The following is a 15,020-nucleotide window of genomic DNA, read 5'->3' as shown; positions in this document are numbered from 1 at the left end:
ACCATACAGTACATCCCTGGTTTCTGATGCAAAGCTCGATGATTCATTAGTTGCATATAACACCCAGTGCACCATGCAATACGTGCCCTCCTTACTACCCATCACCGGTCTATTCCCATTCCCCCACCCCACTCCCCTCTGAAGCCCTCAGTTTGTTTCTCAGAGTCCATAGTCTCTCATGCTTCATTCCACCTTCTGATTACCCCCCTTTCTTTATCCCTTTCTTCCCCTACCGATCTTCCTAGTTCTTACGTTGCATAGATGAGAGAAGCCATATAATTGTCTTTCTCTGCTTGACTAGTTTCACTTAGCATTATCTCCTCCAGTGCCATCCATGTTGCAGCAAATGTTGAGAAATTGTTCTTTTTAATGGCTGAGTAATACTCCATCATATATATGGACCACAACTTCTTAATCCAGTCATCTGTTGAAGGGCATCCCGGCTCCTTCCACGATTTAGCTATTGTGGACATTGCTGCTATGAACATTGAGGAAACCCCATTCTAAGAATGGGCTCAGAAAGCAGGTGACCCTGAACTTCTTCCCTGGCACTCCTGCTGCTTAGCTGCATGACTCTGGGCAAGTCACTCTGCCTCTCAGAGCCCCGATTTCCTCATTTATCTGAGGAGGATTCTAAACAGACTTGCCCATATGGCTCTTCTGAGCATCACATCCGCTTCCTAATACAGAGCACGTGCCCTGATGCCGAGCGTGTCCGCTGCTTACCAGCTGTGTGACCTTGGGCAAGTTATTTGCCTCTCTGAGCCTGCTTCTCTTCTATTAGAAGGGCATAATGGGGGGCGCCTGGGTGGCTCAGTCTGCCTTCGGCTCAGATCATGATCCCAGGGTCCTGGGATCCAGCCCTATGTCGGGCTTCCTGCTCAGAGGGGAGCCTGGTTCCTTCTCCCACTTCCTCTGCCTGCCACTCCCCCTGCTTGTGCCCTCCCCCTGCTTGTGCGTTAGCCCCGCGCTCTCTGTCAAATAAATACACAAAATCTTAAAAAAAAAAAAAAGAGCATAATGGTACATAACTACTAGAGGTGGTCACAAGAATTTGATGAGTTAATTCACTCTCTGATGTCTGGCACATTGTGAGTGTTCCATCAATATCATAATTATTAGTCACTCTGGGGACAGCTCTGGATGCAAGTTGAAATGGTCCCTCACAGAGGCCTTGATCAGGGGAAAGTCCCAGCTCCTGGCCAAACCCTTTCCAGTGAGGCTGATGTCAGAATTTGTTGGAACTCCCTATCCTGCCATTGTCCCCAGTGCCCCAGCTCCAAGACAGGAGATGATGTCATGGGAACTGATGTTTCTTTCCTGAAGGGATGGGCAAGGGGCAGTGGGGTTGGGGGGTCTGGGAGGGGACACTTGCTAGGGCAGCCTTTCTTTCCCACTCCTGGTCTCATGGGGGAAGTTGGCCCTGAAGATCCCCACTTCTTTCTCATAGGATTCTGCATTATTTGAACTTTTTATTTTATTTATTTTTATTACATCTATGGTCACAAACAAGAGAGCTATTTTCATTTTGAAAAATGAATCCAAGGCCAGTGTCCACCCTTCTAGATTCCCAGGGTCAGTTTCTGATTTCTCTGGGTCACTTGCATCTTGGCCTGGCTCTCTGCGAAAATAATTTAACAGAACCAAGGAAACTTCTGTGGCTCCTTCAGCTGCAGACCACTCTGAGTCCACAAGCTCCTAGGCCCAGATGAGTCATAGACTGAAAAGTATTCAGCGCACTACGGGCACTGGATAAATGACACCTTTATGATTATTCACGAGTGTCAACCATGTTCTGTGCCCAAACCTTGCATGCTTTATTTTATGGGAGGTTCCCATTTTATAGATAAGAAAACTGAAGCTCAGAGAGATAAAGGGACTTGACTCAAAGTTCTGAAGTCAAAGCACAGTCTGGCTTGTGTGATGTCACTTCATTTGGGAGCCTTGCTTCCCCTGCTCCTTCCCAGAGCAATCCCCCTGGTAGCTCATTCTCTCTTACCTGGCTCAGGGCTCTTAGCCCCTACCTTCACATTGGAATCATCGGGGGAACTTTAAAAAAATCCTCAATTCCCCAGCTGCAGACTGATCAGTGACATCAGAGTCTCTGGGGGTGTAACAGTCCCTTGGGAGTGGGATGGACTGTAATACTGGGGTCTGCTAAGGGTACTTATTAATACTACCCAGGTTATTCACATGCACAGCTAACATGGAGAGCAGTCATTTTAGAATGATTCATGGGTCTTCACTTTCTTATAAGAAGGGTCAAAGTAGGGTGACTAACTGTCCAGTTTGCTCAGGACTGTGGAAGGCTCCTGGGACACAGGATTTTCAGTGCTGAACCTGGAAAACCCTGGACAAACTGAGACATGTTGGTCACCTTGGCCAAAGCCAGGTCCCACGGTCAGCAAGACTGAATGACTCCAGGTGCCGGGCCAGTAACTAAATGTATGAAGCAGCTGGTGGAAGGTGATGGAGGATGGTGTTTGAGAGCAGGCAAATGAAGAGAGCCTGTCCTGCTGGAGCCTTCGCATTTCATCGAAATAAACGTACCAAACAGCGCTATATTGGCAAACCAGAACCACTTGTTTTAAACTTCCAACAGATAAGCCTCAGCTTCTACTCTAAGGCCACCAGAAGAATTTTCCACCTACAGTGGATCTCAGTGGACCAGTGCCTTTCAAGCCCACATTAGAGTCACCTGGGTATCCTTAAAAAAAAATCGTGAAGCTCAGGCCCTAGTCCAGACGTATTGAATCATAGTCTCTGGGGGGTGGGACCCAGGCAGCAATATTTTTAAAAATCTCCCCACGTCACTGTAATGTCTGGCTGGGCCTGAAGACAGCAGGGATAGGCGATGACCACACGAAGGAGGAAAGATGGACATTTCTTCTCTACATCTTCAGTGTCTGTCTGACATCCTTGGTGTCTGACTCATAAGGTTTGGGGAGCATTTCTGTTCTACCTGCTTCCTACAGTCACGAATAAAAGTGAATACTGAAGCAACCAAGGTGACCTTCAGTAGGCGAACGAATAAATGAACTGTGGTATATCCGGATGACAGAATATCATCCAGCACTAAAAAGAAACGAGCTCTTAAGCCATGAAAAGACATGGAGACACCTTAAATGCATATTCCCAAGGGGAAGAAGCCAGTCTGAAAAGGACCACATACTACAGTGTGTTCAAGGTTCCAACTATCTGACCTTCTGGAAAAGGCAAAACCATGGAGACATTAAAAAGATCAGTGGTTGGGGCTCCTGACTGGCCCAGTCGGTAGAGCACGTGACTCCTGATGTTGGGGTGGTAAGTTGGAGCCCCATGTTGGGTGGAGAGATGACTTAAAAAAAATAAAATCTTAAATAAATAAATACAAAGATCAGTGGTTGCCAGGCGCTCCGGGGAAAGGAGAGAGGAATAGATCAGATATAGAGGATTTTTAGGGCAGTGAAAATACTCTGTATGATACTATAATGGGTACATGTCATTATACATCCATCCAAACCTTTAAAATGTTCAACCCAAGAATGAACCCTGGGGTAAAAACTATGAACTTGGGGTGACTGTGCTGCATTAATGTAGGCTCGTCGCTTATAACAAAGGTACCACTTCGGTGGGGGGGGTGCGGATACAGGAAAGGCCAGGCATGTGCGGAGGCAGGGGGTAGATGGAAAATCTCTGCACCTTCCAATCAAGTTTGCTGTGAACCTAAAACTGCTTCTGAATGAATCAGGTCTCTTCCAAACAATCATTCCTGCACAAGCGCTTCCAACTCATCCATTGGTCGAGCAGCCCTGAACCCCTGCCCCTGGCCCAGATGAATGGCGGGAGGTTAGCGAGCAACGCCAGCTCCAGTGTGACCCTGGGCAACGTACTTAACTTCCCCGTTCCCATATCGCACATCAACAGAGGTGTGTGGGTCTCACGCGCATGGCCATTCTAAGTGGGGCTGGGGATCCAGGGTCCCGGGCCTGTGGGCCTCTTTGTGTAGAGAAGGACTTTGCACAACAGAAGGAAGCAGGAGGGTTTTCTCGCCTCGGAACACCTTGTTCAAAAGCAAGGAGTAAAAGGCCTCTGAGTCATTGGAGCAAAGTACTGTGGTCAGAGGAGAAGGCTCAGGCTGTGTGCATATGTGTGTTCATGCATGTGGTTACATGTGATTACATACGTGGGCAGGGAGGGTGTGTATGCCCAGAGTATGTGCATGGGTGTATGTGTGTGTCCGTGCGCATCTGTGAGCGCTTGTGTGCTAATATGCATGCACGTGTATGTGAACTGGCTTGAGGACTTGGTGTCTGTACGAGGATGTGAAGATGTGACTATGTCACTGTATTTTTGGATGTGAACTGTGGACGTGTGTGTGTGATGGATATGCGTGTAATGTGTGATGGTGCATGCACGGGCATATTTGTGTGAATGAGTGTGTATGAGGTTGTGTGGGTCCCTAGCTGAGTGTTGCTGGGCAAGTTAATGAACCATTCTGTGCCTCTGTGTCCCTGTGTCCAAAATGAAAAGAGGTACTTACTCTGGTGGATTAAAGGTGGCTGCAAATTCTTTGCCGGTCCGGCCACCAACAGGTGAAGTCCATGTCACTTCCCCTTGATCCTGGGCTAGACTTGTGATCTGTTCTGACCAACGGAATCTGGGCCTTAGAAGATCTGCTGTACTTCTGCATTTGCAAATGTGGAACGCCGCCTCTTGGAACCCAGTGGCTGAGCTCTGAGATGCTAGAGACAGAAAGTAAGGCCATGTGGAGGGAAACCAAGGCACGCCATGGGTGGTCAGTGCCCGCTGAGCTCACAGCCCACAGCAGCACCCACTGTCCGCTCTGGGAGCGAGGCCTTCTGGAAGGGGCTGTGGTCCTAGCTGACATTACGAGGAGCAGAACTGCAGCAGAGCTCAGTTAACTCACAAAATCATAAGATATAATAATGGTGGTGGCTGTTTCTAAGCCATTAAGTTTTAGGGCGGTTAGCTATGCGGCAGTCATACCTTGTAGAGTTTTTAGGCACTTAGAACATGAGTTGGCATACTTTCCCCGTAAAGGGCCAGGTAGTAAATATTTCAGGTTTGCAGGCCACGTAGACACTGTGAGTGTATGTGTTCGAGTTTAAGCGCGGATATGTCTGTGCACACATAAGCGTACACGCAGTCTGCATGGGAAGCCTGTGTCAGAATGAGTGTAAATGTGTCTACATGAGGAATCAGCTGAGTCCTTCTGTAAGACAAAGCAATAGGCTCGTGTCAGCTAACGTTTCGAGGCAGCTACCTCAGGCCTTCCTGCTTCTATTCTGGGGAGAAAGGGTACAAAGGGTACAAAGCCAAGAGGAGAAAGAGCTGGTATGTCCCTATCGTTTTCATCTGGGTTAAGTTTGGAGGGAAGCCATCATCTGTCAGTGGCTGGGCTACTGTAGGGCCGGCAGCCCGCGCCTTCCCGTCTGCTGAAAGGAGAAGTCAGTCCTCTGGGGAGAGGGGGAGGGGGCACTGTAAAAATGAAAAAGGAACACTGAAGCTTTTAAGCAAGGTCTTGGGAAGTGGGAAGAAAGCTATCCCCCCCTCCTACAGTGGGTGGCTTTTCCAGGCAACTTGTAAACATCTGCCTGCTGCTTTCATTTTGATCTCCCACTGTGGGCTTCATGAGGGGTGACTTCCTGCATGACTAACCTCCTTGGCTCGGTTTGCAAGGGCCAGAAATGACTGTGAGTGTTGTAGCCAAGCAGATATGGATTCAAATCCCTGTTTGCACTTACTGCGTGGGGCATGTGGCCACATTTTGCTGAGCCTCAGTTTCCTCACCTGTAAAGTGGGGATGGATGGTAGTGGTACTACCTCCTAGGACTGTTGCAGTGGGCAAGTGGGGATGGTGTGTGTCAAGCATTTGGCTCAGAGCTCTGCACTTAGTAAGTGCTCTGCAAGGTGACAGACCCTCACAGTTAGTGTGCAGGGCTTCAAAATTCCGGGGAAGCCTTCTCTAATCCCCTGGGCTACTCTAAAGTCCCTTCTGATTTCCAGAGTCATAGAAACCTCCTTCCTGCAAAGCATTCACCTCCGATAGTTACTCAGCACTAATTGGCATGCTTGTTCGTCCAGCGTCTGTCTCATCCAGCAGACTGAAAGCTGCAGGCAAAAATCAGATGGAGTCTGCTGTGCTAACCACTCCATCCCCAGGGCCAGCACAGGTCCTGGCACATAGCTGGCACTCAGTGACTCTTTACCAAATGAGTGAATGGAGATGGAGCATTTCATAACTGGAACGTCCCTGGGGTCCCAAGAGAGGGCATCTTCTCCCTGTCTGGTACAAACACAGGCACATGAGGGGCTTGCTATGGGATCTTCCCAAATAGGGTTATGACAGGAGCTGTCTTCGGCATCCTGTTGCATGAGTAAGTTTAGCTCGGCTTCTCTGCAGTCACAAAGAATCCCAAAGTTTCAGTTCGGGAGGCTAACATCACAAAGGTTTATTTTTCCCTTAAGCAAAGGCCAGCATGTTAGCCTCCTGAACTCTTCGTAGTGACTCAGTTCCATCTTGTGATGCCACCATGTTCACGTGCGACCTTTAGTGCCTCTGCAGGATCACGTGAAAGTCCCTCGTGCTCCCTGCCCCTTGCTGGGAACCAGACAGTTGACCTGCCTGACTGCAACGGGGTGGGAAATACAAGGTTACTCACTAGCAGGAATGTCTCTGCCGCACCTGGGAAGGGCTCAGACTCTTCGGCTCGTCTCATGGGTCTGGGTTTAATGATAGGACAGCCAAATGCATTCTGAATACTTGGAAAATGGAGATCCCTACTAATTAGACTGCTTTTGGAAACCGGGTATTTATCAGACTAAAAATAATCAATCATCACAAATCCTTTGCTTAAAACAGGGAGCAGTGTTTTCAGCCTGCAGTTTCTGGCCATGTAAGACCCCGAGGGCACCTCCATCTCTAATGCCACACCATTTTTCTCTGTGGTTGAAATATGTCTTAATGGTTTTATTTTGATAAGGATCGGACAGTCACCCATCAGAGGCTTAGCTCTTAACTCGAGGAGACCAATGATTAAATAAACCACGAAGGTAAAAATCTTTTGATGAGATAAGGTCATTAAAAGCTTTTGGTTTGAGTCTGGCACTCAGTAGGACTCCTAACCCCCCCAACCTCCCCCCCCGGCTTTATTGGAAGGGGCCTTGATGGACTTTAATTTTTTTTTAAGTGCAAGCTCAAAGTCACTGCATCGAAGATGGTAGTGAGGGGAGGAGGGAGACTGAGACAAAGTGTGGGCAAAACCAATGAATATTCATGAAAAGAGCCAGCATTTTGTAAAGACAGGCTGTATATGACGTGTGTTCTTGCCAGGCTAGAAGACAAAAAGAACAAGGGCAGTGTGCCTCTGAATAGAGCAGCTTTTTTTTTTTTTCTGAGAAGTTTCAAGATGACTCTGATGCCTTTTATAAATTAATTTTTTTTTCTGTTTCCATCTCCTTGAGGTTGGAGAAAAGGGGAACTGCCAGTGGGATTTACCTGTGTCTGTGTAGTGATATTTTGCCCTGCATCTCTCAGCTGAAGAATTCCATCCTGGACTCCTATAATTTCACCTCCATCTCTACCCCTGCAGTCACAAAGCATACTTCACACATACCAGCATACTTCACAAAGCATACTTCACACATACCAGCTGGTGTTTCCAGGTTCTCTGACCTAAGGGCCATCTGACCGAAGGCCCCGTGGTTCATGACCCTGGCTGCATTCTAGAATCATCCAAGGAGCTGTGAAAAGCACCCATACTTGGACTGCACTCTCTGAGTGTCCTACCTCACTGGGCCAGCGTGGAATCCTGAGCGTGGACGTTTTTTTTTGGGGGGGGGCGGGGAGAGAGAGTGCAGGGGATCGGGTGAGGGTGTAGCAGAGGGAGAGAGAGAATCCCAAGCAGCCTTCAAGCCTGATGCGGGCTCTATCTCACAATCCTGAGATCATGGCCTGAGCCGAAATCAAGAGTTGGACACTTAATGGACCGAGCCACCCAGGTGCCCCCTGAGTGTGGACCATTTTACAAAACCCCTCATGGATTGTTACAGAGCCAGGATCAAGAACCACGAGCTTAAGCTTTCCACCTAGGCAAAAAAGCTTTGCACCATTTGAGAAATGAAATATAGAGTAAGCTTATAAGAAAATGACATAATTCAGAAGAAAGAGATATGGGGAAGGTGGACATCCTCTCCCTGGATGTCCTCCCTCCTGGGAACAAATGTTCACGACCGCCGCTCACTCACAGGCCTGAAGGAGAGGAAAGGTGGTGGGGGGCAGAGTGCCTGAGGGTGACCCGCCCTTAAGAAATGGATTCATCTTGGGGCACCCGGGTGGCTCAGTGCCTTGGACGTTTGACTCCTGGTTTCAACTTGGGCCGTGATCTCAGGGTTGTGGGATCTAGCCCTACAAGGGGCTCTGCTTGGAGTCTCCTTGTTCCTCTCCCTCTCCTTCTGTCTCCACCCCCCTCAATCAATCAATCAATCAATCAATCAATAAAATCTTTTTAAAAAAAAAAAAGGAAAAAGAAATGGATTCACCTTCCTAGTGCTCCAAAAATGCTGGCGCACTACTCCAGAGACAACAGCTGAAATTTGGACAGCATTTCTCAAATTCACACACGTTACTCTTTGATGCTCCCAGCAAACCTATAAAAGGCATTTTGCAAATGAGGAAATTAATGTCCAGACAAGTTAACTGACTTGCCCAAAAGATTGCAGCCAGTGAATGGTGGAGCTGGGACTTCAGTTCTAACATTTACTGATCATTTACTATATGCAAGGAATTAGGCAAGTATAAGTCATATAATTATGGAATTATAGATTCCCTAGTTACTTTTTTTTTTTAAAGATATTATGTATTTGAGAGAGAGAGAGCTAGAGAGAACATGGGTTGGGGGAGGGGCAAGGGCAGAGGGAGAAGCAGAGTCCCCACTGAGCAGGGAGCCCCAATGTGGGGCTTGATCCCAGGACCCCGAGATTACAACCTGAGCGGAAGGCAGACACCTACCTGACCGAGTCACCCAGGCGCCCCTAATTACTCCTTTGACATCATCTTCTGCTATTTGTCGTCAGCATTTCTGAGACAGAATCTTATTTACCCACTAATATCCACTCTTCCTTCCTAGTTTGCTCGTGGCTGCTTCATGCCACGTGCCAGGCTTTCTTTCCCAGCATCCCTTGCAGCCAGGAGTGGTCACCAGACACCATCCTGGCTGAAGGGATGGAAGGAGAAGTCTACCGCATTCCCTAATCCGTTCTCTCATCGCCTGGCTGTACACAATGTCTGGAACTGTAGTAGCCACTGTGGGATCTTGAGATGACATGTAGGAGAGGACAGAGTGAAAATACCCAGAGTGACAGTGCAGAAAGATGCCTGGGTCCCTGATTCATCCCAAGAGGCTGGCTGCCCAGCTCCAGGCTTGGGCTGATGCAGCCCAATAAGCCGCTATTTGTTTAAGTCATTATAGGTTAGGTTTTGATATACTGATGCCAAAGGTACTGCTAACAGATACGGTTGCCTACATGCCCTTCATCGCTGTTGTTCTTTTCCTTTAGAGTTGAACACACCGCCCAGCAGCTCAGCGGCAGGTAGCCAGCATTTGACCAAGACACCGAAGCTTGGCCACTCCAGGTCCATCCAATCAGTGTCTTCATTCTACCACCTTCGAGACCTGGGGCTTGTGGTCACCTGAATCAGCATTCTTGTTTTCCCAGCCTCTGGTGTTTTTAGAAGATAAGGGCAAGTGCAGGAACACAGTTGAACATCGGCGTACACACAGGGCACGAAGATGGTGATGTTGGCCCAACTCAACCACCCAATGGTAGGCTGCCACCCCACTGCGTCAGGAAATCTGGATTCCTGCGGGCAAGGTGGTCTGGGGCATCAGGCAAGCCCTCGTATCCAAGTCTGGCCGTTTGAAAGTCAAATGTACAGAAGTCGAGGATGGCCTGTGTGTACTTCCGTGGCAGCCCATGGACGCCAGATTGGTTTTTTAAGCCTCTAAATCAGTTAGCTATCGCTGAACCACCAACTACCACTAACTCAGTGGCTTAAAACAATGTCTGTCATGTCTCGGAGGCTATGAACCAGCTGAATGCTTCTGCTAATCTGGGCCGAGTGTGACTGGCCTCGGCCGGGCTCGTGCAAGTGTCTCAGCTTGTTGTCAGGTCGGTGTGGGGTGGCTTCATTCCCGTGTCTCACAGGTGGCTGGCCATCTGCTGTGGTGACAGGGTTGATGGGACCCCTGGGTCCCGCATCCTCCAGCAGGCTAGGTAGTCACGTGGTGGCAGAAGGCTTGCAAGAGAACAATCAGAGGCAGACAAGGCCTCTTGCATCCCAGGCCAGGAACTCGTGTAACATCCCTTCGGCCACATTCTACTGACTAAAGAAAGTCACAGAGTCATTTCAGTTTCAGGGGTAGGTGAGAAGTCTCCCCTTCCCAATGGGCGAGACCACAAAGGCATCAGTGCAGGAAGACAGGGAGAACAGGGGCCATTTTTGTCATCAGTCAACCATCGTACCCAGAGTGAGAGCTTTTCCTCAAGTGGATCGCCGTGGACATCAAGGAAAGAGATGAACAAAATTGGAGTAGCTAGGGAGATGGTTGTGTGGACAAAAGGGAAACCATCCTGTAGTGGAGACAGAATGAGAAGCACAGGGAACAGAAGAAGAGCCTGGAGAGACACAGACTAAATCAAAATTCCATCCCAATAATTACTTCTACACTGACCACCCGTTTCTGCTGCTTAATACATGAAACACCATCCCACTAAACCCTCACTCACTTCTACGAGGGAAGTTCTACCATGAGGCCCGTCTTATAGATGAGGGAATCAAGCTTCCGAGAGGATTAGGTAGTTTGCAGAGAGATGTGTGGATGAGAGACGCAGGACACAAGTTTGAAGACAAATCTCTTGGTGTCAAGGCATTGGCCCCAGCCAGAACTCTGTTCCATCTTTAGGGCAACTTGTTTCTCTGTCCCCCTCTCAGGCCCCCTGCCCAGGCCTGGATTGCTACAGCATCTGAAGACTTCCCAGTCTGATTACTTCCAGCCGATTTTTTCCCCCTATAATGGGTCAGAGTTAATATTTCCAGGATTATGCTGCAATTATCTAGCTCTGCCAGTGCAGGCTGACTTGAGCCAGGGATGGTATATAAACGAATGGGCACGGCTGTAAAAATTTTATTTGCAAAAATAAATACATTGCCAACCCTTGCTTAATCCATTCTCCTCCACCTTGCAGCCAGAGTGAGCCAAGCTCAAAGGTGACCCTGCCATTGCTTGCCTAAAGTGCTTCACCAGTATCTCCGGGCATTAGCCCAAGCCTTTATCACTGTGTACAGCCCTGTGATCAAAGTGTGGCCCCCGGGGCCACCAGCATCGCCATCACATGGGAGCTTGTTAGGAAAGCAGAATCTCAGGTCCCCAGCTCACATCTGCTGAATCAGAATTTGCACTCTAACCAGACTCCCAGGTGGTTTGCACATTCCAGTTTGAGAAGCTCTGGCTTTAAGACCCCTGTATCCTGGCACCTTCCTCCCTCTCCCACCTCATCCTTTCCTGCTGGAGCCTCCTCCCTCTGGCCTACCCCTACTTTCCAGCCAAACTGAAATGCTCTGTTCATCTGTGTCCTTGATACATTGCTGTCCTGCCCAGCTCCCTTCACTTAGCGAATTCCTACCCACCGCTAGATCTCAACACAGATGCCACTTCCTCCGAGCAGCCCTCCCTGAAATTCCCGAACCCGCATGAGATGCCCCTCTTCTGTGTTTCCTTAGCCCTTCCTCACCACCACCCACCACACTGCATGGAAACAAGGAAACTGCCTACCTCTCACAATAAAGTTTGTGAGCTCCTGAGAGAGAGACCACATCTGTCTGAGTCAACTTCTGCGTGCATGTTCAACAGCTACTTGCTGGAAACTGAACGAAACACACCCACCACCTTTCCCCCAGGCAAGGATCACACACGACTACTGTTTCATCAGCCTGTGGCTGCGGGTTCTCTCCACTTTCACCTGCCTCCAGGACTGAGGAGTCCTGCCCCATCTCCAAGATTCCATCTTTCACTAAGCCCTGTGGTTTTTCACTATTAGCAAATGTTTACCATTTGGAGAGGGCCCGAGGGTCTAAGAGATTTCTGAGCAAAATTCTTGAGCAATAAATTAGCCACAGGCCAAGACTTGAATTGGTGTTCCGGGGTGTGTGTGGGAGCCAGGCAGAAGGCTCTAGGCAAGGAAAAAGACTTGAAGGCAGGACCCCGGGCTGCAAACCTACAGAGCTATGAACTAGCATCCTTGCCCGCCTGTGTACAGTGCCAACTGTATACAATTATTCCAGCGTTGCTGAGTGGGAAAAGACTCCCAGACACCCAGAGGCTGAAAGCAAGAGAGAGCTTGTGTAAGGAATCATAAGCCAGGGGCCCTTCAGGAAGAGTAGAGCCCTCCCCAAATCTGACATTCAGTCCAGAGTTTTCTACAAGTTCCTTTATTAACAAAGCAAAGTATAAAAGAACAAGCCCCTCCCCCCCAAAACCCAAAAGATTAAAAGTGCAAATTTACTCCAACCTGAAATACAAAACAAATGGCTGGCCTCAACTGTTAGGGCCGTGGAAATTTGGTGTGATCTAAAACTCCTTTTAATCACAGAACTGTAGCAGCGGGATCATATCTGATTAACCCTTTGGTCTCTGTTACTGGAACAAACCATATACTATGACTGCAGCCAAAGGACTGCATCCTAGTACACAGTGGGGGGTCAGAATACCCATTTAAAATAACAGTAAAATAAGAGGAATGTTTTAAAGTCAAGGCACTGAATCAAGGCACAATTTCTTTTTAAAGCAAAAGGTGCTAAAAGTCTTCCTGAATATCTGATACTTCAAAAACCAGATAACATATAATTTTTGAGTCTATTCTCTCTGTATAGATTATTGCATATTATCTTCACCCTCCTCCCAACTTATACTTGCTAAATTCCCATCAAATCATGTGCTATGTAGGTATAAAAAAATGAACAGTAGTGTCTAAGTAACAGACGTGTGATTTAAAAAAAAAAAAATTAACAAACACCAAGATGATAACACTGAACATTTCTCCCCTCTCAAGGGCCACTGGAAATGTTAGGGAAGTTCATTTCCCCCGCTACTGGGGAAGGAGATAGTAGCCTTCCTCCACGTGGGTAGGGACAAGTCTTCTGCACCGAGGTCAAAGGCCACACTTTATAGAAAGAGTGACTTACTCCACGGGGTTAAAAGAGATGCTTTGGAAGCATGTTAGGTTCACCCCTTCTGAATGCTAGCATGTCAGTTTCGGTGGGAGCCAACAGTGTTCTTGGCGGCGGTGGGAATGGTAAGGAGCCTAGGACTCTTGGCCTGAAGACCCAGCATTGGTTTTCTGGGGTCCAAGGCCACCCGCCATCACTGCTAAGCCACAGTCTGGGATGCTACTAAATAAAAAAAAAAAAAAAAAAAGATCAATTTTAAAATAAGAACAAAATACAAATAAAAAAGAAACAAGTTATTCTGCAATCCTTCCTGATTACTCATCTGTGAACTCCGAGACAGAGCCGAGGAGGTTAGCCCCGACTCACCAGGAAGGAAATGCCAAGAACTGGCCCCCAGTGGTTTGCTTGGAGGATGTGTAGCTGGACAAGAACAGCCCGAGGACCGAGGGTCCTTCTGGGAATTGAGTTAAGTGTTATCTGTGGCCCTGTTAATTTTTTGTTTGTTTGTTTCTACAATAAAGCTTAGCTCTGAGAGATAAGGACTTGAAATATCACACCCCCAACTATGTATAACAACAACATCTCTAGAACAATACATATAACCTTATACATACTTGGAGGGTTAACCGTGTGTCTGGCAGGAGTCGCAAACTCGTGGCCCCAGGCTCAAGCAAATGTTCTGTTTGCCCCACATGGTGTTTGGGCCAATTTAAAACCATTTTGTTTAAAACTGAGAAAGTTTCACTTTAAAAAAAACCAAAAACCAGATCCTGATTTCCGGCCCCTCCCTACCTTTTTCCCAGCACACAGCTGACCAACAGCTGCCCTGCGTAACAGGGGCACAGTCCCCACCACCCACCCACCCCTTCCCTACTGCTCTCCCTGCCCAGCTTCTGCAGGCTGCTGAGTTTGCGACCCCTGGCCTGAAATAGCACATACCTAAAAATGGGTTTCCTACCCAAACCTCTTGCACCCTCATGTGATTTCCCCCCCAGGGTTCCCCTTCTCCCCATCTCTTCCTTCACTTCCTTCTTAAGACCTCCCTCCTGAATTCTTCAGATTTCTCTTGGTTCCCTTGCTCCTGGTCTCCCTTCTTATAGCTTCTTCCATTTTCTCTTGCAAAAAAACATCTCCTTTTCTCAGCCCACAACGACGAGCCTTCCAGGATGGCTCCCAAGACTGGGCAGTGGGAGTTACTGAAGGGTGTCTTCAGGCAAAATGGCTAAGTCGTCCTCCCCAAAACTTTTCTTCAGGCACTGGCCGGACAGTTAATTTTTTTGTTTGTTTGTTTGTTTTTTTACCATGAGCAATTTTGAGGCTTCTTGTATAAGAATCTTTGCATACATGAATCTCTAGTACCAAGTATACACCAAAAATGTGTACATTTCAGATCAAGGAGATGATAGAACCCTGATAAAAGACAGAACTGAGCTTAATTTAAGTGCCTCGGGCAACCATCACACCTGGCTAACATGCCATATTATTTCATTTGTACACAGTACATGTTTGGGATCACTAAACATTGATCAAAATTGATCGAAATCTCTAGGTTTTGGTTGCCATGTACAGAGAACGATCGCTCAGCATGGCACTTAAATAAAACATTAATATTTTAATAATTCACAAACATAATGTCCCATTAATTAAAAAATAATAATACAATTTAACAATCTTGAGAATGGATGAGGCTTTGGGTAATTAACCTGAAAAAAAAAAAAAACTACAAGAACAAAATGTTACCAGATTTAAACTTCAAAAGACTAGTAAGATTAAAAAAAAAAAAAAAAAA

The sequence above is a fragment of the Ailuropoda melanoleuca genome, chromosome 10, assembly GCF_002007445.2.
Source record: "Ailuropoda melanoleuca isolate Jingjing chromosome 10, ASM200744v2, whole genome shotgun sequence".
NCBI classification, from domain to species: Eukaryota; Metazoa; Chordata; class Mammalia; order Carnivora; family Ursidae; genus Ailuropoda; species Ailuropoda melanoleuca.
The sequence above is the reverse complement of the archived record's forward strand: the minus strand, read 5'-3'. Positions refer to the sequence as shown.